Source organism: Sciurus carolinensis, chromosome 2 (assembly GCF_902686445.1).
Source record: "Sciurus carolinensis chromosome 2, mSciCar1.2, whole genome shotgun sequence".
In the NCBI taxonomy this organism is placed as follows: Eukaryota; Metazoa; Chordata; class Mammalia; order Rodentia; family Sciuridae; genus Sciurus; species Sciurus carolinensis.
Window position 1 is genome coordinate 78,211,567 of NC_062214.1, and position 27,418 is coordinate 78,238,984.

Sequence of the window (27,418 nt, forward strand, 5' to 3'; positions counted from 1 at the left end):
TTAAGTTGTTCATGGTGCAACAAATCAGAAATATGAAATACAGGGCAAAAACATGAGGAATCCGTTCATTTCACCCCATTTGGGAAAGGAAAAGGAAAAGGAATCTGAGAGTATAAGGATGCCTGTGAAGCCAGCATCCAGTGGCATCTCTAGTGGTGTCTGCCCAGCAGAGCTTTAGGGGCAGTAGTCCTGCCTCAGCTTCCAGAGCTGCTGGGATCACAGCCTTGCACACCACACCAGGTGACCTGAAGTTCTTAATCTAGAAGGCCTTGGGTATAATTCAAACAGTTCATAAACTTGGATTTTCTCCAAACTCTAACTGAAATTTCACATTTTCTTCCATTATAAATTAAGGTAACCATCTACAATAATCAGCAGCACCTGGGACTTTGTCACCTGTAGAAATCACCATTCTTGCAGGTATCTCAGGAATATCATTATATTCATCATTACTTTGAAATTATTATCATTATTAGACCTGCTGTTTGCTCCTGTTATTTAATGCCTTAATAATGAAGTATGTACCTACCATATTTTAAAGTATCTTCTTACGAGTTGACAAAAAGGCTTTTTATTTGAGGCAAAAAGAAGTCTGGCTGAAAGGATTACAGTTCCAAGCAGTCAGAACTCAATGGTTAGTGACACTATTTTAAATTTGTGGGTTTTGCTTCTCTTTAGTCAGAAGACTATAATCAGGTTGTACTTTCCCAGATGAGCAAGAAGAAAGGAAAAAGAAGTTTGGCAGAGACACCTAATCTACTGATACTGCTCTTCATACCCAGTGTCAAGCTAGTAATTCAGTGTTGCCCATTGCTGAGGGACACAAGCCACACTAACTTGCAAGGAGAAATGAGGCAGGAACTGGTGCAAGTTCCTTGTGGAACAGCAGGCATCCACAGCTTCAAAACTCTGCATGGAAGGGGTAATACCTGTGGGTACCACAGCTTACCAAGGCACACACCCTCCAGTACCTGTTGTAGCTCAGTGACGTGGCCATGTCCTCGCTGCTCAACTCAAAGTCAAAGACTTGAAGGTTCTCTGCAATGCGTGCAGGTGTCACAGACTTGGGAATCACCACCAAGTTCCTCTGCATGGGGAATCAGATCAGCACATGGGCTGTCGTTTTATTGTACTTGTCTGCAAGCACCTTGATCCTGGGATCCTCCAGGAGAGAAGGGTCCTCAGGCTATCGGGAGAACCAAGGCAGTCAGCACAATGCCTTTGGAATGGTAGTACTGGATCAACTTCTCCTGAGTTACGTAAGGTTGGCAGTTAACTGCCGGCTTATATTTGAAGCCGGGCTTATTTGAGATCCTCTCAACCTGGAGATGGTTGAAGTTGGAGATGCCAATTGCTCTCACTAGCCCTTCATCCACCAGCTCTTCCATGACCATCCAGGTGTCCACAAAATCATTGTCACTGGGAACCATGCTGTCTGCTGCATCCAAGGGAAGATAGTCGTCACCATACTTAAAGCCCATTGGCCAGTGAATCAGGTAGAGGTCCAGGTCCAGCTGCAGGTCACTGAACGTCTTCTGGAAGGCTCCTTTCTCCAGGCTCTTGTCATGGAACGTGCACCACAGCTTGCTGACTATGAAGTTTATGGTGCTTCACTACATGCTCCTTGAGCTTCTCCTGAAGGGCCACCCCCACCTCCTTCTCATTCTGGTACACCTGAGCATGGCGGTACCCAAGGCCAGTCACTACCTTCATGGCCTCAGTCATCTGACCTGGAGATGACTTCCAGGTGCCCAGCTCCTGGCAGGGCATCTTGGCACCATTACAGAGCTCCACATGGCTAGTCACTGCTACGGCCTGTTAGAGACCCCAGCCCTCAACCGTGCTCTTGAAGTATCTTGATAGCTGTACTTCAACATAATTATTTTATTTTATACTCTTATTTTGTAATCTTGTGCATTTCAAAACATTTTTGAGAAAAGAATTCATTGGCTTCACTGAGGTAGAGCCCTTGACACAAATACAGTCTTCCCACAAACCTAGTGGTATTAGTGTGTGTTCACAAAATTTGCTTTCTGAAGAGCCTGCGCTTTTTAAAATGACTGATGTTCTGAATTTATCTTGATTGTTTACTTATGATGTTACTTCTTTGGTTTCCATTTCCCTTGTAACTTTTAATAAATGTAGTTAGTTCTAAAGACTTGTTTACATCTAAGTGAAGTGTTTTTGACAAGAATAGTCTAACCACAATGCCACATGCTTCTTATTGTGTCATGTAAGGGGGCACATGATACCTGGTTCTCCTGTCATGGGTGATGAGAAGTGTGATCTCTGGCTAAGGAGGTTCAGACACCTTCGCTTTTGAATAATCAATGTTACTTAGTTTTATGGAAAATTTTAAACAATATACGAAAGTAGAGCTGATGGTATAATGAACCCTGATGTACATGTCACTCAGTTTCCTCAGTTATTAACATGTGACCAATCTTGTTTCATTGGTATCCTTCCATCCTTCTCCCACACACAAAAAAATATACATGCAAATCCCAGATGTCATGTCTATTTAGCTCATAAACTATTTTGTATGTATCTCTAAAAAATAAGAGCCCTTTCTTACACAGTATCATTATTATATTTAAAAACTAATAATCCCTGCTGGGCACATGCCTGTAATCCCAGTAACTCGGGAAGCTGAGGCAGGATGATTGTAAATTTGAGGCCTGTCTCAGCAACTTCACAATGCCCTAAGCACTTTGAGTGAGACCCAATCTCAAAAAATAAAAAGGGCTGGGGATGTAGCTCAATGGTAAAGAACCCCTGGGTTCAATCCCCAGTACCAAAAAAAAAAAAAAAAAAAAAAAAAAGGCTAATTATTTATTTATTTATATCTTTAAGTATACAATCAACGCTGGGGTTATGGCTAAGTGGTGGAGTGCTTGCCTAGCACATGTGAGGCACTGGGTTCAGTCCTCAGCACCACATAAAAATAAGCAAAATAAAGATATTGTGCCGACCTACGACTAAAAGAAAATATTAAAAAAAAAAAAAAGTATACAATCAATGTTCAGATAGATCCTTGATTGTCTCATACATGTTCTTTTGTGACTGGCTCAAATCAGGATCCAAACAAGGTCCACACATTTCATTTGATTAAAAAGTCTGTATCTCTTTTTCTTAAAATTTGTTGAAAAAATTAGACCTTACAGAATTAGCACGTTTTCTTAAAACATTTGGTTTATAGATTAATCAAATGTTAAGTCTTCAAACATGATTTCCACGGGAGAATAAAATGTGTTCGATTTGGTATATCTTTGCATTTTTAGTATAAATGGAAATAAGTCACTAGCCAACATAAATCATCAGCTAACAATAAGAAGAAAATTTCTTTTCAGATTAAGTTATGTAAAAATGGTACTAAGCAAGGTGCAGTAGCACATACCTCTAATCTCAGTTACTTCACTCCAGAGGTTGAGGCAGGAGGATCACAAGTTCAAGGTCAACTTTGGCAATTTAGTGAGACCCTTTCTCAAAACTAAAAATAAAAGAGGCTGAGTGTAGCTCCAAGGTAGGTGCAAAAAATAACTTCTGTAGGAAAGTGATCCTAACTTCCCCACTCGAGTTGAATTTACAACTACATCAAAATAAACTGCTTTTCAGAAAGACTTTCAGAAAATGAAGATAACAATTAATTTAAACAAGGTATAAGATAAATGTGAAATCAAAAATCAACTCCCAACTAGAATGCTGATTGTATTCATTTTCTGCAGCTGCCATAACAAAGTACCACAAACCAAGTGGCTTAAACAACAGAAATTTATTGTTTCACACTTCAGGGGGCTAGAAATCCCAGAAGGTGTTGGGTGGGCTGGTTATTCTTAAGGGCTGTGAAGAAGGATCTGTTCCATGCCTCTCCCATTTGCTGACAATCTTTTGCATTCCATAGTTTGTAGAAACATTACCCCACTCTCTGCCTTGAGCTTCACATAATATTCACATAACATTCTCCCATGTGTACAAAGGTGGACATCTGGTTGTGTCTTTGTCCAAATTTGTCCTTTTTCATAAGGGCATCAGTCAGATTAGGAGCCTACCCTACTTCAGTATGATATCATTTTAACTAAATACATACATCTCCAACAATGCTATATCCGGACATGGTGAGATACTGGAGGTAGGCTTTGACATATGAATTCAGGGGAAAGGGACATAATTCAACCCATAATACTGATCTGTTTTAAAAAGACATATGATATTTCATTGACTTCTGATTAGTTTACCAGTTTGCTTCTTTGTCCTGGTTTGCTTCTCTGGAACAATTCCACACCACTTCCCACTACCTAGAGATTTAGTACACCTCCATAATAATGAGGGTATTTGGAGATCTTCATTTCTGATGCTGAAGTTTTCCATGTTTTTTTCTTCCAAGTTCTGAAATAGTGTTTTGAATTGATGATAACAGTATATAGTAATTGTGAAGAATGTTTGAGAATTGCTGGGAAGTGACTTTAAATATTTAGGTCAAAGAGAGCAGTTGTCACAAGAAAGCAAAGTTTTGCTCAAAGAAAATGAATCATTTGAGGAAACATGAAGAAAAGGAGAATTGTTTTAAGAAAAGGAGGATTGTTTGATTTGAGGAAAGGAAAAATGTTTGTTGGAAATGTGTTTTGAGATTTCAAAAAGATCCGAGGGAAAATTTGCAATTTGAATGACTGACTAAAAAAGAAAAAAGTACAAGAAAATCCTAAGGGTCTGTTAACAACAACTGTCTTATTAGCTCATCACCAAAACAGTCAGTGGCTTAAAGAAATTCAAAGAACTGCTCTCCAAATCTATCTTCAATGTCACACATAGCATTAGGTAAAAAGTAAATATATCAATATTTTGACAAAGATCACTTCAGCAATGTTTATGAACTCTATAATTTCTTTTATTTCATGTCTTCTTATCTCCTAACCTTTGGGATTCAATGCTCTATTTGTTACTCAATAACAAATATTTTTCTACACCAGATTGTCTTTAACTGTACTGAGACAAAATCTTCTATTCTTATGGTTCCTTTTTAACTAGATTGGTCTTAATAGTTTTTTATGTATTGAATGTTTTAAAATAAACTGGCTGACGTCAGTTTTAAACGTTGATAAAACTGAAATAGGTTAAATTATTGCCGCGGTTGAAAACTGAAACTGGTTTCGGAAAACGGCAAAACACACCGCCCAACGTGGGGCTCGAACCCACGACCCTGGGATTAAGAGTCCCATGCTCTACCGACTGAGCTAGCCGGGCACTTGCAGGAACACCTCTTTCTGGATCCCTTCAAAGGATTCAGATCACTTTAGTTTGCCCCAAAGGTTATGGAGTGTGTTAAAGGATCTTCTTGTAACCTTTTTTGGTAAAGTTTTCCACAACTCTCAAAATCGTGTTTCATTTCTGCTTCCCTGCGCCCAAACTTGTTATTTAGTAAAAATGTTTCAGCGGCCCTCTAGTGGTCAGCCTCTCCCAGTTTCCGTGAAGGTAAGACAGCCCCAGGGCGGTGGTCCTCCACTCCCGCCCGGCGAGCGCGGGTGCTGCCCTGCGCAGAGGGCTCGCCCCCGCGCACAGGGCAGGGCGCGTTTTGGGCCCGCGCCCGCGCATCAGAGCAGGCTCCGAAGGTCCTGCGCCCTCCAGGAACCGTCGCACCGCAGGCGCAGCTGCAGACCCCCTGGCCTCTCTCCTCGCCGAGTGGCTTGGATATTTCTGGGGTTTTTCTTGGGCCCGACAGTGGCTCAACTAAACCATGCAGCATTGTTCACGCAAAAGAAGCTTAAAACGCTAAAAGAATCCCCGAAATTAATTGAAAATGCCGAATATAGGGTTCGCTCGTACACACAACTGAAAAATGGAAACATTTATTCTACTGACTGATAGAGAACTTCAGGGTGGGAAAGGACCATTACTCCAACTCTCTCCCCACTAAAATGAAAAAAGAAAAACCTTATTCTGCTTTCCCAATAGGAACTGTATTTCACAGTAACCAACGGTCCCAGTGAATGAGGGAGAGCTCTACTTTCTAAGAAAGACCACGTAGGTTTAGCAAAATAAATAAAGTATATTGACTGCAGTTAAACCTTTACGCTCATGGTGGAGCACTGGATGGTCACACAGGGTTCAAGGAACACCACAGGCGTTACTAGGTGCAAGGCAGACATTCTAACTGTATAAGAGGGATCAGGCTGTCAGAAATTAATCTGTTTTGCCGGAAGTTTACTAATCCTCAACTTAAATGTGTCTTCTGTAGTGCTATAAGATCAATGGTAATTATTTTTAATTACATATTAAGATCTTAATTATTTCTTTAGGTCAGTGGTATTTTTAATAGCGGACAAAAATGTTTCATTTGGGGGCCTGGGGTTGTGGCTCCGTGGTAGAGCGCTTGCCATGTGTGAGGCACTGGGTTCCATCCTCAGCACCACATATAAATAAATGAATAAAATAAAGGCCTATCAACATCTAAAAAAAACTTTTTAAAAATGTTTCATTTGGATTCATTAACCATTCGATATGAATTCAAGCTTGTAGGAAATAAAGGGAATAGAGGGAGAAGGTGAATGATATCACAAGGAAGCAATAACAAAATCAGAAGGTGGGAAATTCTGATGTACAGCTGACGTCAGGCTTTCAGCATGTATTATGGTTTTTTGTTTATTTGTTTTGTTTTGTTTGTTTTTTGGAGTTTTTTGTTTGTGTTTTTTCCCCCTATACTGGGGATTGAACCCAGGGGCTCTCTATCACCGAGCTACATCCCAGTTTATGTATTTATTTATTTTTTATATTGAGATAGCATCTTGCTAAATTGCTCAGGGTGGCTGAGCTCAGTGGTGCATGCCTGTAATCCCAGTGACTCAGGGGACTAAGGCAGGAGGATCACAAATTTGAGGACAGCCTCAGCAATTTTGCAAGACCCTCAGCAACTTAGCAAAACCCTGTCTCGAAACAAAAACTAAAAAGAACTGGGGATGTAGTTCAGTGTTTAAGTGTCCCTCAGTTCAATCCCCAGTACCAAAAACAAAACACTGAAAAATATTTTTACGCAGACTGGCCTCAAACTTGTTATCCTCTTGCCTCTTGCCTCAGCCACTCTAGTAGCTGGGATTATAGGCATGCAGCACCACCATACCTGGCCCTCTCATCTATCTTTTTTTAAAAAAATACCTTTTTGTTATTACAGAAGCATACATGAGGGGCATTGGACATGTAGCTCAGTGTTAAGAGTTCTTGCCCAACATGCCCAGCATACCCAAGGCCCTGGGAAGACCCCCTGGAGGTTTAATACTCAGCACTGTCAAAAAAAAAAAAAAAGATAAAAAAGATGAGCAAGGCACAACAGCACACGCCTGTAATCCCAGCAGCTCGGGAGACTGAGGCAGGAGGATCACAATTTCAAAGCCAGCCTCAGAAACTTACCCAGGCCCTACGTCATTTAGGGAGACCCTGTCTCAAAAAATAAAATGGGCTCAGTGGTTAGGTTCCCTTGGGTTTAATCCCTGATGTCAAAAAAAAAAAAAAAAAAAGTGGACTTCCAATCTGGTTCAAAGTTTTCTAGTAGTCAAGCCAAAAAAGGAAAGCTGACCAGTTACACAGTTCATAACATCTTTAGGATGAAGTCACTTAAACCGAATCAACTCCTTGGGTACCAAGACCAAAAAGAGACATGGCTATACAGATCCTGTTATTCAGAATAAATCTTCTGATTATAAGATACCTGGATAGAACTGTGTATTGTGTGTTTCTTTTTTTATTGTGGTAAAAGGTACCTGACACAAAATTGACATTTTAAAGTGTTCAGTTGGTGGTATTAAACACATTCACATGATTGTGCAACCATCACCACCACCATCTCCAGAACTATTTCATCATCCCAAACTGAAGTTCATAACCTTCAGACAATAACTCCCATACTCCCTTCCTGTTAGGCCTGTAACCACCATTCTACTTTGCCACCCACCTGACCATTAGGTACTCACTCATGTAAGTGGAATCATACAATAGTGGACTCTTTGCATCTGGCTTATTTCACGTAGTATAATGACTTCAATATCCATCCATGTGCTGTGGGTCAGAACTTCATTCCTTTTACGACTGAATATTTTAGCGTATGTAGACACCACATTTTGTTCATTAATCAGAACATTCGGGTTGTTTCTACCTTTAGGCTATTGTGAATAAAGCTATGAACATGGGTGTGAAAATATCCGTTTAAGTCCCTGATGTCAATTATTTGGGGTATGTACTCAGAAGAGGAATTGTTGGATCATGTGGCAATTCTATTTTTAATTTTTTGAGTAAGTTTCTTCGGAATCTTAACCTTTTTTACAAGTCCCTTCCATAATACAGGCCTCTGTTTCTTCATCTATGAAGTATGCGGGAGGGGTTGAGGGGGCGGAGGTGGGAGGTAGAGGAAGGGTAAGAGCAGGGAAGGCCTTAGGAAGGTCTAAGGAGCCTCCTAGCCCTAGCGCTCAGGAATTGTTGATCACCTGGAACTCCAGACAAAAGCGCTGGTGGCTGATCCCCTCTTTAGAGTCCCTATGAGTTAGTACTGTTGCTGAAAGCTCAGTCCTTGTTCCCGATGCCAATCCAATAAGGAGGACAGGGTTTTGAGAAAAAGGAAAAAGGTTTATTGCTTTGCTAGCCAGGGAGGAACACAGGGACTCCTATCCCAAAGGCTGTTATTCTGCCCACCGGCAGGAACAGGGTTTTTTTTTTTTTTTTTTTTTTAAGAGGTGCTTCAAAGAAAATGAGATTAGGAGGAGAGATCAGGAAGGAGAAGATCAGAGAAAAGAAGATCAGGGAGCGGAAGGTTAGGAAAAAGAAGATCAGAGGAGAGAATCAGGGAAAAGGTTAGGGAAAAGAAGACCAGGAAGAAAAAGGTTAGGGAAAGGATCACGAGGGAGAAGGTCAGGGTGACGATGGGTGGGAAAAAGAAAAAAACACAAGGGATATAGTCAAAGCATCAAGTGAACCCGTTATACAACAAACAGAAAAGTTCTTCTTTCCAAGAGATACTGCTTGATTTCTGCTAGATGTTAGGTCTGGAGAAACCTGGGGGTGAGGGTGGAGGATGGGTAGCTGAGTGAATAAGCCTGGTGTCACCATGGAGATCTCTGTGCCTCTTGCCATCTCCACCAGCATTTCTTTTTGCATTCCTTCACCATCTCAGTTCACCTATCTGTATCAAAGAGAGGAGGGTGAAGCTGGGGTCTAGGCCAGCCTGAAGCACAAAAATTGAAATTTCATTTAAAGGAATTGTGGTATCAGATGGCTGAGATGAGATTCATGAAGACCCTTGGACTCCTGTCTCCTTTCCTTCATGATCTGGGTTGAGACTTCTGTAGCTAGTACAACCTTCTGATATTTCTCCTAAAGCACTTCATGGTTGTTCCTCTGCCTCAGGATGAAGTCCAAAGTCCAAACTCTCTGACAAGGCCTACCAGGTCTTGCCTGGTCTAATTTCCACCTACCTCTCTGGCCTCATAGATTGCCTGAGCCCCTGGAGAGAGCAAAACTTGTATTATCAAGCCTCCAGACACCAGATGCACTTCTCCAATAGTTGGGATGCTCACCCCAACTATTCTTCTCAACTCCATCCTGGAAGACCCAGATCAAGAAACAAGTCCTTGCCAGGCATAGCGGCACATGCTTGTAATCCCAGCGGCTCTGGAGGCTGAGGCAGGAGGATCACAAGTTCAAAGCCAGTCTCAGAAACATAATGAGGCCCTGTGTCTAAATAAAATATATTTTAAAAGGATTGGAGATGTGGCTCAGTGGTTAAGCTCTTCTGGGTTCAATCCCTAGTTAATCCCCACTCCCCGCAAAAAAAAAAAAAAAAAAAAAAGAAGAAGCAAATCCTTCAGGAAAGCAAGAGAGCTTTCCTTGTGTCCCCATAGTTGACTTCCTTCTGAGTCAACACTGTCCCTCTGTCATGGTTAATGCAGATAGGAAGCACTCAGAGATACTGACCTGAGACCATCAAGGTTCAGATCCCCAACCCAGCCACTTTTTAGACCATATAACTGAAAACTGCCTGCCTACCTCCTAGGAGTGTACTGAGGACTGTGAATGGATATGCATGATGCATGCCACCTGGCACTGAGACCACTTGGTTTTCCCACCAATCTGTGAGCTCAACTGGACAAGGACCTTGTTTTCCACGGTTAGTGAGTGTCCATTAAATGAGTAGCTTCGTGCCATGTACTCTCCTCCAGTTATCTCATTGACATCAAGGAGATAGCTTCTAGGTTACATAAGGTTTGATCGTAGGGGAAGGGGCAACCCAGCGGGATCTGTGGGCATTGTGAGGGTAGGGACAGGACAGCTGCCTAAAAGGTAAGGCGAAGCCCCACAGCTGCCAAGCTGGTTAATATGGCTACAATCAAAAGGACAGATAACAACAAGTGTTGCTGAGGATGTATACTATTGGTGGAATGTCAAATGGTATAACTGGAAAAGAGCCTGGCAGTTCCTCAAAAGCTTATGCATAGGGCAGGGGCTATAGCTCAGTGGTAGTGCAATTGCCCAGCATTCACAAAGCCCTCCATTCTGTCCCCAGCATGGGAAAAAAAGGTTATGTGTACAGTTACCATAAGATCCAGTGGTTTCCACCCTAGATATACATCTAAGAAAAATGAAAACATATATTTGCACAAAATCTTGTACATAAATGTTCCTAGAAGCATTACTTATAATTGCCAGAAGTGAAAACAATCCAAATGTCCATCAACTGGTAAATAGATAAATAAAATATTCTGTAATATTATTCAGCCATAAAAATGATGAAGCACTAATACATGCTATAGCATGAGTGATCCTAGAAAATACTATGCTTGGGCCGGGGTCGTGGCTCAGTGGTAGAGCACTTGCCTAGCATGTGTGAGGCACTGGGTTTGATTATCAGCACCAAACATAAACAAATAAAAATAAAGGTCCAGGGCTGGGGTTGTGGCTCAGTGGTAGAGTGCTTGCCTAGTATGCATGAGGCACTGGGTTCAATTCTCAGCACTGCATATAAATACATAAATAAGTCCATCAACAACTAAAAAATATTTTTTAAAAAGTCCATCAACAACTAAAAAAAAAATTTGAAAAAGGAAAGAAAATATTATGCTTGTGAAAAAAGCCAGTCACAAAAGACTACAAATTGTATGATTCCATTTATATAAAATTTGTAGAGTAGACTGATCCACAGAGACAGAAGGTAAATTCAAGGTTGATAGGGGCTGTGGAAGAGGATGAAGGAAATGTTCTAAAGTTAGATAGTGATCACGATTGCATGACTGTATATATATACACACATGCACGCACGAATGTATAATGTAAATATATATCAAACTCCAGTGAATTTGTACAGTTTAAAAAGGGTTAATTTTGTGGTATGTAAATTCCATCTTATTTCAAATGGAAGGAAAAATGCTAAAACAAGGTTATAAGAGTTTAGATATATACTAAATATTTAAGTAGTAAGATAAATGTTTGCTTTTTGCATCTTGTCAGTGTGTTTAATGATAGAATATACAACTTCATTAAAAGAAAAGGTCAAATGTCCAAAGTCTAAATGTCCCTTGGGGTGGCAAGTCCTCCAGCGATTGGGCTTCCCTGTGGCCCTGTGTGGGGTCTGGCTCCAGCCCCGCTCGGCCCGCTCTGCTCTATGGAGCCAGGCAAGTCTCCTTCCCACTCTGCGTCCCTGAGTCCTCCTTTACACAACTAGAAGACAGACGCACAAGGACTCCGCAGGGCTGGCCCCCCTCTTTCCATCGCTTCCTTGATCTTCCTTAAGACTGGCTGACAGAGCTCTGGATGGCTCCCACGCCTTCCCACCCAGGCCCCAAATGGCATCCCTTCAAGGTTGAAAGGACAGAAAGGAAATTGTGCTCCCGTGAGCTCACAATGGTGCCATTGTGCTGGCAGAGTCTCTTTGTCTTTCATACCAATATCCATTCCCCAGCTCTGGCAGGGATGGGCTGCAGGCTCAAGAATGCCCTGGAAGCCTGCCAAGAGGATTGAGCAAGCACTTCATAATTGTAACAGCAGCCATCTGTGGTGCCTCCACTCTGCGGAGGCACTTCAAGTACCAAAAGGGCCTCAGCTGGGCTAAATGACTTGTCCAATACCACACAGCTAGCAAGGGCAGAGCTGGGCCTCACATGCAGTCCTGGGCACCTTCCAAGCCTCTAGTTGTCCAAGTCACAGTCTCTTCTTGCGTACCTCTTCTCATTTTTCCACATCCCAGGCACTTTCCTAAGCACTGTGTGTGTATTCCTTCATGTAGGTCTCATTATAATCCCAGGAGAAAGATAGTGTTATTATCATAAGGATAAGGAAATGGAGCTCAGAGTGGTTAAGTAACTTTTTCAAGGTCACACAGCTAATGAATGCTGGAATTGGCACTTGGATAAAGCAGCACCTGTTCATTATGCCCCCATTGGCTGACAAATTCTTGAATGTGACTGTTTAACAGTGGTTCACTTTATACTTATGAATATAGTCCTTGCTCCTTTGCCACTGCAACTTATTTTTTAATTTTTTTATATGTTGAAGGACCTTTAATTTATTATTTATATGTGGTGCTGAGAATCGAACCCAGTGCCTCACATACGCTAGGCAAGCCCTCCACCACTGAGCCACAGCCCCAGTTCAGCAACTTATTTTCTAAACAGACATTTCTTTCTCTTCTTCTCTCCTTCCTCCTCCCTATCCTTCCCCACTCCCTAATCTCAGGGGAAACAGGATTACCTTTCTTTCCCATGCTAGGAAGAGTCATCCATCAGTCCTTGAGTACACACCACAGGAAAGAAGTAATTCAGACTTGGAGATGGCACCAGAACATCTCAGAAATGACTATCTCCTATATTAACAAGTGAATTACAACTCCAGGCAGAGAACACATGGAATGTGGTCTTTAAATTAGCTCCTTAAACATCCCCTGTTTCCCTTGGGGCAGAATCAAAACCTCTGGGACTGGAGTCCCCTGTTTCACTAGCAAAGCAATAAAACTTCTTTTTCCTTTTTCTCAAAATGTGTCCTCATTATTGGATTGGCATGAGGGACGAGGACCAAACTTTCAGTAACACGACCTTTTTCATTTTATTATGAAGCATATCTTGATTAGCTGATAAGGGATTTCAGTACAGCTGTAAGAGCTCTGGTGCCATTAGGGTGCTAAAACGGGCCAGATGGACAAGTGAAGGAAGGGATCACAGGTGCCTGTGAGATTGGATTTTTAATGTCTGATCTAAATGGGCAACCACTGCTGGGTGTGTGGGCCCTGACCACCAGATCTTCTGACTCTTTAGAAGGAACCAGAAATCTGGATTTTAAGTAAAACATTCTGAATTTTAAATCTTGGTAACTAATTATTTTTTAAACGTTATTATTTTAAACTATTTTTTAAATACCAGTTCAAAGGAACCTGTCCATGGGTCAGTTATAACCCATGGGAGGCCAGTCTTCAACCTTTGCGGCAGATTAGGAGCCAGTGACTGAACCTCCCAGGCTGTCTCAGTGGTGGGGACATGGGCCCCTCGCCACCTCGGCCTGGTGAGGACTGGTTGAACTCTAGGTTCCCACAGCAGGCCTGAGAAGCCATCAAAGACATCCCTTCCAGGAGTGGTCTCTGGCCAGAAACGCCCCTGCAGAGGTGCCCAGTCATCTGGGGATTAGCAAATGGTCTGGAGGGGTGGAATCCTGGCTGCCAGGCTCAACTGAAATATATCCTCCTTGGTAACTGCCCTCTGCCTCCCTGGGCTGCTCTGGAGAAAGGGCTGCGCACACAGTGCCTGGGCCCCCAAGGCAGTGGGCACATGAGAAGCCCTGACATTCTAGAAAGCAGATCACTTGCATATACATAGCTTTGACTTTCCAGCTTCAGTCCTTTAGAGTACGTTCATTTCTTGAAGTCTTAGAGTTAGAAATCATTCAATTACTTAATTTTATAAAACAGGAAACAGGTCCCCACAGGGCCATTGAAAATCTCTATGATTGGAACAGGCATTTGTGCACATATGTTCATAGCAGCATTAGTCACCCAAGTAGAAACAATCCAAGTGTCTGTCACCAGTTGAATGAATAAACAGATATGGCATATACCTACGATGGAATATTATTCAGCCATAAAAAGGAAGTTCTGATATCTGTTAGAACATGGGTAGACCTTTAAAAATTATGGTAAATGAAATAAGCCAAACAGGGAAGAAAAATATTACGAATATTGTATGATTCCCTTGGATGAGGTACCTAGAACACACAAATTCAGGACTAAGTACATAGTTTAGTAGTAGAGCACTTGCCTAGCATGTGTGAGGCCCTGGGTTGTGTTTTCATTTTGTTTTCCTTTAGTTTTCTTCTTTTTAAATTTTTATCTTAATTGACAACAATAATTGCATATATTTATGGGCACAAGGTGATATTTTTATATATGTATACATTCTGTAACAACCATATCAAGCAGACTTAACAGCCATCTCCTCATATATCATTTTACGATTTTTAAAGTGAGGACATAATAAATTATATAATTTTTGTGATTTTGAAATATGCAATACCTTCTTATAACTGTGACCAGCTTGCTGGGCAGTAAATCTTAAAAACTCATTCCTCCTAATTAATTAGAATATTGTGCCTTTGACTTCTTCCCATTCCTCACACCCTCCCTTCAGCTTCTGGACTACTCTCTACTTCTCTTTAAGACTCTGGAGTTCCTGGGTTTTGATCTCCAGCATTGCAAAAACCAAAAACAAAAAAAAAAACCAAAAAACAAAAAAAAAACCCAAACAAACAAACAAAAAATAGGTAAATTCATAGAAACTAGAGTAGCGGTTATCAGGGACCCAGAGGCTGGGAGGGGAAGGCAGAGTGCTATCATTAGAAATAACAAAGGTGCCAAAAGTCAGGGTGGGGAGGGAGGCGAACCTTCACTTCTGACAAAAGGGTGAGCTACTGGGACTTGGCTAGCAGGCGGGTCTGGGAGGGCAGTCAGCCGGCTTGGCTCGCTACCCTACGGCAGCCGCCTTCACTCTGGAGGAGTTCGGGGTTTCTATCTACACAGACGGTTAGTTTTAGAAATGAGCAGCAAAAGGGAAGGGTTACAGTTGGAACCAAGTAAGGCTGAATAATCTGAAAATGGACCACCAGACTCTCTATTTCTCATAGTATTATTTTAGGGGTACAGAGTTTGGGTAGGGAATGATAAAATAAGTTTTGGATATAGACAATGGTGATGATTATGCAACACCACCACTGTATTCAATGTCACTCAGTTGTGCACTCATGAATAGCTAAAATGGCAAATATCATGTATATTGTATCATAATAGAATTTTTAAGAATCTGAAGCCCTCAGTACCCTGATTGGAGTTCCCACTGCAGCACCATATCAAACGGAACATTTTATAAAGCTGAGTTGAGGGAGATAAGGACTTCTGTCTCTGACTGTGTTGGACTAGCTTGGAGCAGACCAACCGTCCTGCCAGGATCTGCTAGAAAAGTTGAACAAAGTACAAATAATTCCAGGCACAGTGCTCCTCGCCTGTAATCCCAATGTCTCAGGAGGCTGAGGCAGGAGGATCTAAGTTTAAAGCCAGCCTCAGCATTTAGGGAGGCCCTAAACAACTCAGTGAGATTGTCTTTAAATATATACATAAAAGGGCTGGGGATTTGGCTCAGTGCCCTAGGATTCAACCCCTGGTACAAAAAAAAAAAAAAAAAAAAGAAGGAGAAGAAGAAGACAGACCGATTAAGCGTTATAGGATAGTTGCTAAAAGACTAGAAAGAGCGTATGTAACCTTCAAACTACTAGAGGACAGAAACAAAATGAAAAAAATAAATAAGTTCAAATGAAAAGAGAATAAATTAACTGGGCATGGTGGAGTGTACCTCTAGCCCAAGGGGTGAAGGCAAGAGAATTACTTGAGCCCAGGGGTTTGAAACCAGCTGGGACAACATACAGATTATCATTCCCCCCATCCTACCTACCCCTCTTTTTTATAAACATGTCTTTTTTTTTTTTTTTTTTTTTGGTACTAGGGAGTGAAGCCAGTACTACTACTGAACTGCATCTCCAGTCCTTTTTATTTTTTTATTTTGAGACAGGGTCTTGATAAGTTGCTTTAGACCTTGCTAAATTGCTGAGCCTGACCTCAAACTTGTAATTTTCCTGTCTCAGCCTCCCAAGTTGCTGGAATTACTGGGGTGCACAACCACATCTGGCAGAAACTTGTGCTTTCATTCACGTTTTCTAGAATATGTTGTATACAACAGCAAAGCATTTGGATTTTTAATTTTGAAACTGTCTTACTAATTGGCCCATGCTGGCTTTGAACTTGCAATCTTCCTGTCTCAACTTCCTAAATTGCTGGGATTACAGGTGTGCACCACTGTGCCCATCTGACCATCCCTTAAAAAAGAAAAACAAGGGGCTGGAGTTGGGGCTCAGTGGTAGAGTGTTTGTCTGGCATGGGTGAGGCACTACGTTGGATTCTCAGCACTACATATAAGTAAATAAATAAAATAAAGGTCCATTGAAAACTAAAAAAATATATAAAAAAGAAAAACAAAACCAAACAAAAACCCCACAAGATAACAATAAAGCATAAAATAAGATAGAAATGTATCCAGCTATTACAATAACCACAATAAATGGGAATGAGCTAAATTAGGAAGGATTAGAAAGACAAAACAAAGATTGTCAGTCTGAATTAAAACAAAATCAAGCCATACACTATTTATAACAGAAACATCTAAAATAGAGAGAGAGAAAAAAATAAAATAAAACAGACATAGAAAAAGATGTGCTTGATTAATACTAACCAAAGAAAGCTGATGGTACTATATTAATACCAGAAAGAAATGATAAGAACAGTAAGAAGGTGGATGTGGTAGCACATGCCTGTAATCCCAGCAACTTGGGAGGCTGAGGCAGGAAGATCACAAGTTGAAGGCCAGCCTCAGCTACTTAGTAAGGCCCTCAGCAATTTAGTAAGACCCTATCTCAAAGTAAAAAATAAAGGGCTGTGGCTCAGTGGTGGAGCACTTGCCTCACATGTGTGAGGCACTGGGTTCAATCCTCAGCACCACATAAAAATAAATAGTTAAATAAAATAAAGATATTATGTCCATCTACAACTAAAAAATATTTTTAAAGTAAATAAATAAAAGGGCTGGGGATGTAGCTCAGTGGTTAAGCACCCCTGGATTCAATCCCCAGTTTCAAAAAAAATAAGAACTGTGTTATTTGACCAGGTATTAGTGTAACAGTGATGAAAAGTCATCATCCTAAGAGCCCTCAAACATGACAGAGATCTGCAATAAACACCTGGAGAAAGAAAGAAAGATCCATGACAGTGAGTACCATTTTAGAAAACCACAAAGAACTCTAAAGGAGAGCTGGTCATGGTGGCACATGCTTATCCCAGTGACTCAGGAGGCTGAGGCAGGAGAATTGCAAGCTCAAGGTCAACCTGGGCAATTGAGTGAGACCCTGTTGCAGCATAAAAAATAAGGGCTGGGGGCTGGGGTCGTGGCTCAGTGGTAGCGCGCTTGCCTAGCATGCATGAGGCACTGGACTGGATTCTCAGCACCAAATAAAAAAGTAAATAAAGGTATTATGTCCATCTACAACTAAAAATATTTAAAAATTGGAGTAATAAAGACAGTATGGTTTTAAAAAGGAGGGGGGCTGGGAATGTAGTCAATGGCAGAGTACCCCTTGGTTCAATCTCCAAAACTGGGGGAAAAAAAAAAAACTGTAAAGAGGAATGTGGCAGGGACACCTGGAGGGCAGGGAAGACCCATTCGAAGAAGTGCCATTCTACTTGAGACCTGGAGATTGTCAGCTGGGGCAGAGGATGGGGATGGTGTCTTGCACAGACAGAAGTAAGTTCAAGAGTGAGAGCTCTGAATATGGGGAGAACCCACCTTTGAATGGAAGGAAGGCTGGCATGAGTATCCAAATTTTGCCATGAATAAAGAGTATCCTTTTCAAGAAGTTAAAGTGCAGAGAGTTGACATGAAAGCCCATTTAGGGAAACATACACTGGAGAGAAGGTCATCCTCCTAAGCTCCATGAAAGGCAAAGGCCCTGGACCACTCTTTTGTCCAAATCATTCTTACCATCAGGATCTTGAGCATCTTGGACTCACAGGCTGTCTCTGCCGCCATCACTCCTGCAGGGAACATTGAGATGAGGGCCTATTCCAGCATCAGGTAGGGCAGCCTTGGACTACAAGTCAATTTGTTTTCACAAAAGGAGTTGGGTTCTCTTGGCAACTTTCAGGGTGGAGATAAGTTGGAAGAGAAATTTGTTCCACTGGAAGAAGAAAGTCAGGATTAGGTCCTCAGGACTGTGCTGCAGGGCTGGATAGCTAATGAGTGAATCCCACCCTAGGGTGGTGGTCTCACCCTGGAAGGCCACCAAATTTCCCATCAGTGTCAGTTACCTCCCTCTGCATATGTTAATTCATAAGAAAACATTCATCAAGTGCCACATTTATTAATGCCTGCTGTATACCTAGCACAGTGCCAGGTATAGGAACCCAGACACAAAGAATTAAGACCAAGGAAAGAGATTACTGACTCTGTCCTATGTATCTTGTAGATGGGGAGCCAGAGGTCCAGAGAAGAACTTACTTTTGTCACACAGCTAGTGAGGGCAGACTTAGAGAGGTTCCCATTTCCTGATGCCTGGACCAGTGTCCTCTCCAGTAGCCCAGCTTCTTTCCATCCACTCCACCTCCCCCTGCCCAAGCCCAAATCCCCAACTCTGAATACAGAAAACTGGAGCATCTGGTTTAGTCAGCTTTTTCACCAATGTGACTAAAAGACCTGACTTGCACAATTGTAGAGGAGGAAAAGTTTATTTGGGGGCTCACAGTTTCACAGGTCTCAATTCATAGACAGCAGACTTCATTCTTCAGGGCTTGAAGTTAGGCTGAACATCATGACAGAAGAGTATGACAGAGGGAAATAGCTCACATGATGATCAGAAAGCAGAGAGAGACTCCACCTGCCAGATCAAATGTATACCCCCAAGGCATGCCCCAATTTCCACCTCCTCCAGCCACACTCCACCACTTCAGTTGCCACTCAGTTAATCCCTATCAGGGGATTAATTCACTGACTGGGTTAAGACTCTTACAACCCAATAATTTCTCCTCTGAACCTTCTTGCATTGTCTCACATGTGAGTTTTTGGGGGCACCTCACATCTAAATCATAAGAGCATCTTTGCAAACTTCCACTTTGTTCAAATTGTCTCGGGAGAAACCGCCCTCTGGAGAAAAACCTCTGCATGGAAACTCATAAATATTTCACTGCAGAGTTGAATTCTGGATGCACAGGGGCCAGGAGAGAAAAATATTCAATTTTTATCCATGATGGATCTCAGTGTCTGCACTAACCCCTAGATGAATCCCCCAAACCTTAGAGGAAAAGACCAGTTGAACCCTGAGCCATTGAGGACCAGAGATGACAACAAATTCCTTTTGTTGCATGCTTACTATGTGCCAGTACTGTGCCAGTACTCTGGGGTTCTTTCTATTTGAATTCTTAGAGCAACTGAACAAGGCAGATTCTAGCATTTCCCAGTTCACTCATGAGGAAACAAGACCCAGATATAGGCAGAAATTTGCTCAAGATCACATAGAGAGTTAGGGATAGGGACAGAGCTGGCTGGATCTCCTCACACAGCAAAACAACAAAAAGACATACTAGCCTATTGCTATACAGAGCCTCTCAAAATACATGCCACATGGATCCTGGTATTTATCAAAAGAAATGTTTATGGACATCAAAGTTAAACAGCCCCAAGAGAGTTTTTTAAAAGTGTCTTTGGTACGAAAGGAGCACAGCAGTGAGGGACTGGCTGAGTTAGGGAGATGCCCCAGCAAGGCGGGTGCTGTGCAGCCCACCTCACTGCCAGGCAAGGCTAAGCAGTGGGTCCTGGCAGGCCCAAATGACACTGTTGCTGTGCCCCAGGTATCTCTGTCTTTCCATTTTTTCTGGAAGTGGTCTGGGAGACTTTATAGTCAGGTTGGGGAGAAAGGCCATGACTCACAAGCTAACAGTGACCTCCATTTGGGTTTGCCTAGGAACTGTCTCAGTTTTAACACTGAGGGTCTTGGGACCCCCCCCCCCCCCCAGTGCCAGGCAAACTAGATGGCTGATTACTCTACAGCAGGAGTGAGTGGGGCTGCCTTCCTTCTGGGACCCTGTCCAACTGAGAGAGGCTGCTTGTGACATCAGCTTCCTGTGTAACCCAGAACAGCGTCCCCACTCCCTGCACCAAACCTCAATTTCCCCATCTCTCAAACAAGGTCATTTTACAGGACCTCTAAGGATGCTTTTAGCTTATGTATTCTGCAGTTTATGAATCCATGTCTTGCTCACCTCATTAATTTTATATATATATTTTTTTTTCTTTTCTTTTTTTTTTTTTTGTCCCCTGCTTATGTTACCACTTCCCTTGGGACAGCACTGAGAAGTCACAGTAGAAGTGCTCCCCCACATGCTTGCATGCACACATGCGCACACACACAGCCTTACTTTTTCCCCGTTCAAAAGGTTTATGACTTAGGAGATGATTATTCAATCATAACAGAAAGGCATTTAAAATGGAGCCCACTCCACTCCCAGGGGACTGAGAATTGTTTTGCAGATCTCTTTTAATCAGGATGTTAAGATCAGAGAAACTGAATGGGGAAAGGTCAAAAGACAAGGCCACGCACATATTTATTTCAGCAAGTAATCCTCCAACGCCCACTCCAGAGCAGAGACTGTTGTGGAGGGGACACAAACAAACCAGAGAAGTAAGGTCCCTGATTCTAGAAACTTCTGCTCAGTCCAGGAAAGGGGGCCATACTCACAAAGGGTGGAATCACACAGCACCCTGAGGCAGGTACCCTGGAGGAGCCTCAGGAAGTAGGGGAAGCTCAGGTGAATGACGGACAGCACAACTTATCCAGATAAGGCTGCCACATCTGGGGGGCCTGAAGCCTTCTTCCACTTAGGCCCAATCCACTGTCTGGTCCCCGAGTGCTTTGAAAGAGAAAGCAAAAAATGAAAGTGAGAGAATGAGGAAGGGAAATGGGTTCAGGATGCTGAGGTTGGGGATGAGGAGTCAGGATGGTGGAATGTCATGGTACAAAGTGAACCAGGAGTTATGCAACTGGTACTCCAGACAGATAGAACAGCATAAGTGGACCTGCTTAGGGTCCAGGGTGTGAGGGTGTGTGGCCAGAGAAGTTTGGAGAGGGAGGCTGAGGCCACACAGAGGCCATGGTATAGGCTAAGGATTCTGGGATTTATCTTGCAAGTTCATGCTTCTCAAAGTGGGGTTCTCCATAATGCTATGCAGGGTATATCTAAGAGTGTCAGTTACTTTAGGATGCAGGGAGAGAGCATTGTTTTATTATAGAAGAAACATGGATCTATAATGTTACTATTATGGACCCAACTATAATATGATGAATTTTGAAGATAAAATTCAAAATTTAGCCAAGCACTATAGTGGATAGCACCTACCTGGAAAGCTGAGGCAGTTTGAGGCCAGCCTGGGCAACAAGGTGAGACCCTATCTTCTTAGGGGGGAAAAAAGCAAAGGAATAAAAGGGGATAGATACGTTTTTTTTGTATTTTTTTTTTTCAAAAGAAAAGCTAAAACATCTGTAAACCATCAGTCATTTCTACTTGTATCTTTTCCATCTGGATTAATTCTAGTCTGACAACTCACATTAAAGGCACAGCCACATGGGGATCTGAGATCTTAAGCCAGTTCTGTTGCTGATTAGCTGTATGCCATTTCTCTACTTGGAGCCTCAGTTTGCTATTTCATGAAATGGGAATGATAATGGGATCCAGTTCTTGAGAATGATATGGGGATTAACTGGATGCTCAGGAGGATGTAGCAGGCTGAACAAATGTGAATACCAAAGCTCTCAGGTCAGCTGGCCTGTTCATAAGAGTGGATTTTAGGAGCAGTCTTCTGGAATCCAGGGGAGACTTTGGAATACTCTACTCAGTCCAAGGGAATGGGGAAGGAACCAAAGACCACATGATACACAGCAAATAGGAAAGTGAGGACACTCAAGAGCGGTGTTCACGTCCTCATCAAACATTTATTGAGAGTTTAGTGTATATGTGATACAAACAGGAATCAGACACAGATGGTTCATAATTAGAGAAGACATGAAAAGATACTTTACAGGCAGAACACCAGTAGGGGGTCCTATGGGCCCAAGGAACTGTGGGGATGCAGGAAGGTGGACAGCTGAGAACCATAACAGAGATAAAAGGCTCAAGGTCCAGCCTGGGGGTGGGGCAAAAAGTAGAAAATAAGCGTGTCAAAGAGAGCAGCCTGGACCTAGAAAAAAACTAGAACATTTCTTTCTTTCTTTCTTTCTTTCTTTCTTTCTTTCTTTTTAATTTTTTGGTACCTTGAGTTGAACTCAAGGACACTTAACCACAGAGCCACATCCCCAGCCCTTTTTTGTATTTTATTTAGAGACAGGGTCTCCCTGAGTTGCTGAGAGCCTTGCTAAGTTACTGAGGCTGGCTCTGAATTTTCCATCCTTCTGAATCAGTCTCCAGAGCTGCTGGGATCACAGGCATTTACCACCATGCCTAGTTGAACTAGAACATTTGTGCCTGGAGCTCCAACACCGGCAGGTTTCCATGGAGGAGCAGGAGTGAGGTGGAATGGAAGAGGGAGGCTCAGGGGCTGCTCTGCTCAGGGGAAAGGGCAAAGGTGGCTAGGGTTGGGAGGAACTCCCAAGCCACCAGATTGCATGACAGCATGGAAGTTAGACAGCCTAATCCACTAGGACACTGCTGCTGTAAGGACAGTGGGTCATCTCTGCAAACCGAAGATGCTCTTTCAGCCAGTTAGCCACCCCACTTGTGGTACAAGTTGATAGCTTTATACTTCCATCCACTTACAGGAGTTTCAGGAGTCCAGATCTCCCCCCACATGCAACTGAAGGGACTGGGATGTGCTGGAATGAATGACAATATCAGATGGGCTTGTGATTCATTCAGGCCACTACTTCTCATCCCCTTCCCTCCTCACAGCATCTGACTCCAAGGCCACCCCAGCTGCCATTCACTCATTCAGAGCAAATATTCCTTTCCCAGGCATTTGGTTCCTCAGCTGCCTTTGTGCCCAGATAAGAGTTCTTATTTTGTCTCTGGTAGCACTTTCTTAGCACCTGGAAAATGAGCCAATGGCCACTAAGAGTTTAGGTTTCAGAATCAGAGAGCTGTGGTTTGGAACACCTGCCGTATTACCTTCCAAGCTGTCAGCATAGGTGATTTCCTAACCTCTCTGAGCCTCATTTTCTTCCATAAAATGTAGGTGATACCATGTGCCTGAAAACGCTTTGTGAAGCTCAAAAGGCAGGGTTTGCCTCATTGCTAAGTGCACAATAAATGCCAATAAGTACTTTTCTCAGTCTACAAGATTTGGGGTTTGTTCTTTTCCTCTAAAATCTCATTTATTTTGAGCCAGGTGCTTTGGGGACATGCCTGTAATTGCAGTGACTTGGGAGTCTGAGGCAGAAGAATCACAAATTTGAGACCAGTCTGGGCAACTTAGTGAGACTCTCTCTCAAAATAAAAAATAAACAGGGCTGGGGGTGTAGCTGAGTGGTAGAGTGCCCCTAAATTCAATCCCAGAAGAAAAGAGAAAAGAAAGGAGCCTCACTCACTCTGTGCATCTGTTTCTTTGTGCCCCTGTTCTCACAATACCTTTATTTCATTTATTTTTATGTGGTACCAAGGATCAAATCCAGTGCCTCACACATGCGAGGCAAGTGCTCTACCACTGGGCTCCAACCTCCAGCCCTATGTCCCTGTTCTCTAGGCTCAGTGACGACACACTCTGCCAGCTTCCCTATCCAGACATTCTTCCCAGCATGCCCTGAGCCTGGACTTCCTCTTCACTATTCTCTGGCTGGAGCTGAAACTGGGGCTGGGCGGAGTACACACCTCTTGGTTGTCTTTCTGGGGACACAATGAGTCTCATTTCCACACCCCAGAGAATTTCCCAGGGAAGCCTCAGGAGCTTTGGCTCTGTCCAGGACCAGCAACATGTGTATTTGATTTGCCCCTGTGTAAGATCCACAGTCCTCTTCTGAGTGAGAAGACTGATGTTTTTATAACAAGAGCCAGTAAAAGCTCACCCTGTCCTCAATAAAGGAAACAATTCACAAGAACTAAGAGTTCAATGAACTGTGATATTTTTTGGATGTTAACTCTGTGGCAAGCAATAACCCCCAAACAATCGGCACGTGAAGAGCAATTAGAAAAGAATGCAGAGGGGGTAAAAATTAACCGTGGATCTGGAAAACGCACAAGGAATTCTCATCTGCCTCATTTTCTAGATGAAGACACTGAGGCTCAGAGTGGCAGAGTGACTTGGTTAAGGTCACAAGGCCAGGCAAAACAGAGGCATCTGACTAGTCTAACTCCAAGTTGAATGCCTTTGCCCATCATACCCTACTGTCCACTGTGTGGTGTATATGGAATCACTGATACAATTTTCTACAACATTCTTTAAACAGAATAATTTTAGAAGAGACAATTGCTCTGGGGTTCTACTGAATATATTCTTACTGCTGATTTAGAGTATTTGCAGCTCCCAGACAGGCTGCATTTTCTCTCAACAGAGCACCCATGTCCTACTCTTTTAGTTCTTAGGACCCATCCTAACTCAGGGGATGGGCTCCTGGAAGACAGAGGAAAACTGGGGTTGGGACCCCTTCTCTTTCCTGTTGCTTCCCCTAAACACATTCTTCTGCACATGAAGGAGAAATGATCAGCAGGTGACTCACTTTTTTTTCTTTGTAATTCTGGGAGTTGAACCCAGGGCTTTGTACAAGCTAGACAAGTACATTACCACTAAGCTACATCTGCAACACTTTTTTAAAAATCTTAATTTTTATTTTGAGATAGGGTGTCACTAAATTGCCCAGGCTGACCTCAAACTCTCGAGCCTCTATCTCAGCCTCCCAAGTAGCTGAGATTACAATACAGGCAATTATAGGCATGTACCACACACAGTCAATTAATTGACCACACACAGTCAATTGATTCATTTTTATTTTTATTTTTAAAAATTGGGGGGGCAGTACTGGAAATCGAAACTCCCCAGTCCTTTTTATTTTTTATTTTAAAATTTTGAGACAGGGTCATGCTAAGTTGCTTAGGGCCTGGCTAAGTTAAACTGAGGTTGACTTTGAACTTGCAATCCTCCTGTCACGGCCTCCCAAATTGCTGGAATTATAGGCATGCACCACCACACCTGGTAATTGGCTTTTGTTTGGTACCAGGGATTGAATCCAGGGGAGCTTAACCACTGATCCACACCCCAGTCCCTTTTTGTATATTTTATCTAGAGACAGGGTCTCGCTGAGTTGCTTAGTGCTGAGGCTAGTTTTGAACTTGTGATCCTCCTGCTTCAGTCCACCTAGCCCCTGGGATTACAGGAGTGGGCCACTGTGCCAGGCAATTGGCTCATTTTTAAAAGAACAAATAATCAAGGTTTGGAAATACCTGTGAACCCCTCTGATTCACTACTTTACAAAAAAAAAGTTTCCTTTTAAGTGGACAAGAACTACAAGGAACTAAGATTCTTTCATTTTTTGTGTGTGGTGTTGGGGATGGAATCCAGAACCTCATGCATGCTAGACAAGTGCTCTATCACTATGCTACATCCCCAGCCCTTATTTTTTATTTTATTTTGAGAAACTGCTAATTTTCCCAGACTGGCCTCAAACTTGCAATCCTCCTACCTCCTGAGTAGCTAGAATTACAAGCATGCACCACCATCCAGGCTTGCATCTTGGATACTTTAAGGAAATAATATTATCATCCACATGATAGGCCCAGGGACTGTTATTCCATCAGTCACTAGCTATGGTAATCTCCCCCACTTCTGGGCTGCTCTGGTAAAATAATTCTGCAGACATTGGGGTGGACCTATGTTTCTGCATGGGCTCCTTGCTGGGATACCAGGCTTGGGGTGATGGCTTTTCCCCTCTTTATTCAAGATCAAGTTATTCTTCATTAGAAACAATAGGTGTGAGATGTATGAGACCTTTGCAAGGATGCAAATATGAATTCTGAACTCTGGCCCCCTAATCTCCTTAAGAGTTTTGTGTTGAAAATGCATTACGGTGTCTCTGTATCAATATTCGAATCAAGTGGTACCTGCCAGAGAAGGAATTTAAATCGGTTGCCCTTAGATGTATCTTCAGGTGTATTTAGGGAACAGGGGGAGAGGATACTGACTGCTAAGGTTTATGCCATGCAAGCCCTAAAGTTATATTTCCACCTGTCCCATTTCAGTTACATGATCTCCAGGCTAAAAGGGAATGTTGCAACCACGTTTCACATGCCACAGGCCATCTGATGCATTACTTCTGTTTCCAATATTCTTTGTAAGTCTCTGCTAGAGTATATCCAAGGACGGGGAACTCACTGCCTTGTGAGGCTCAGGTCCTCAAAATTGGGAAAGATCTGTCACAGCGAGGGAATGAAATCTGCTTCCTGTGAGTGACTTCTCTCCCAGTTCTGCCTCTGTGGCCCCTAGGTCACTGCTGCTCCACACAGCATGGGAGCAGGAGAGGGTGATTACTTTGCCCCCTCAGAGTCAGCATACTGCTGAATCAGTGCTACTGGGGGGCAGCCAAGCCCTGGAGATCTGGAGAAAACATGTAGCAGTCAGGACTTAAAAATGACAGCTCAGACACTTCAGCCACCAAAAGCTCTCTGAGCCCAACGTTCCTCTCTTCCAGATTTCCAAAAATGGCTCAGGCCTCTCCTTGTAACTCCCTCGTAAAATGAAATAGAAATAGCAGGAGCTTTGTTTGTTAAGGGTGATAAATGAGGATCACACTGTTTGCAGAGGTTGTGCCAGAAGGAGACAAGTGCTAGACTTGGCAGGTCCCCAGGTTCATCTAATCCCCACCGATCCTTATAGGAATGGGGAATTGAGGTTAGGGAGGAAGGGACTCCCCCTAGGTTGTATACAAGGTGAGTGGAAAACTCTCAGTCTTAAGTAATTTCCACCAAGTGGCCAAATCTTCCCTCTCTGAGTGATCCCGGAATACCGGTCCTGAAATCAGACACTGCTTCTTCACCTTATCCCCAAATGCGCCATTTGTCCTGGTGCTGTTCGTACGGACACATAATCGGTGGGTCTCATTAGGAGGTGTGCATCTCAGATTCAGGTTTTCATTGGAGAGCACCGCTGCTGGAGCGCAACTGTCAGAGCCGGCTAGGAGATCCGCAGGGCGCTTGACCCGGCAGCACAGCTCTCACAGATGCCAGATGCGGCTCGCCGCTGCGCAGCAGACAGTAGAGGCAGCTATTGGAGTGCCTCAGGCATGTGGAGACCAGGTAGAGGTAGGCCTGAGCCAGGAAGTAGGTGCTGTCCCAGGTCAT

General features: G+C 42.8%; 1 non-coding gene and 1 pseudogene across 1 annotated transcript; both read right to left on the bottom strand.

Annotated features, from left to right (window-relative positions):
- Positions 1-901: 901 nt before the first annotated feature.
- On the bottom strand, positions 902-27,418 carry LOC124976347 (aldo-keto reductase family 1 member B1-like; annotated as a pseudogene).
- On the bottom strand, positions 5,169-5,241 carry Trnak-cuu (transfer RNA lysine (anticodon CUU)). The gene has a single exon. It is a non-coding gene; the product is annotated as a tRNA-Lys (tRNA).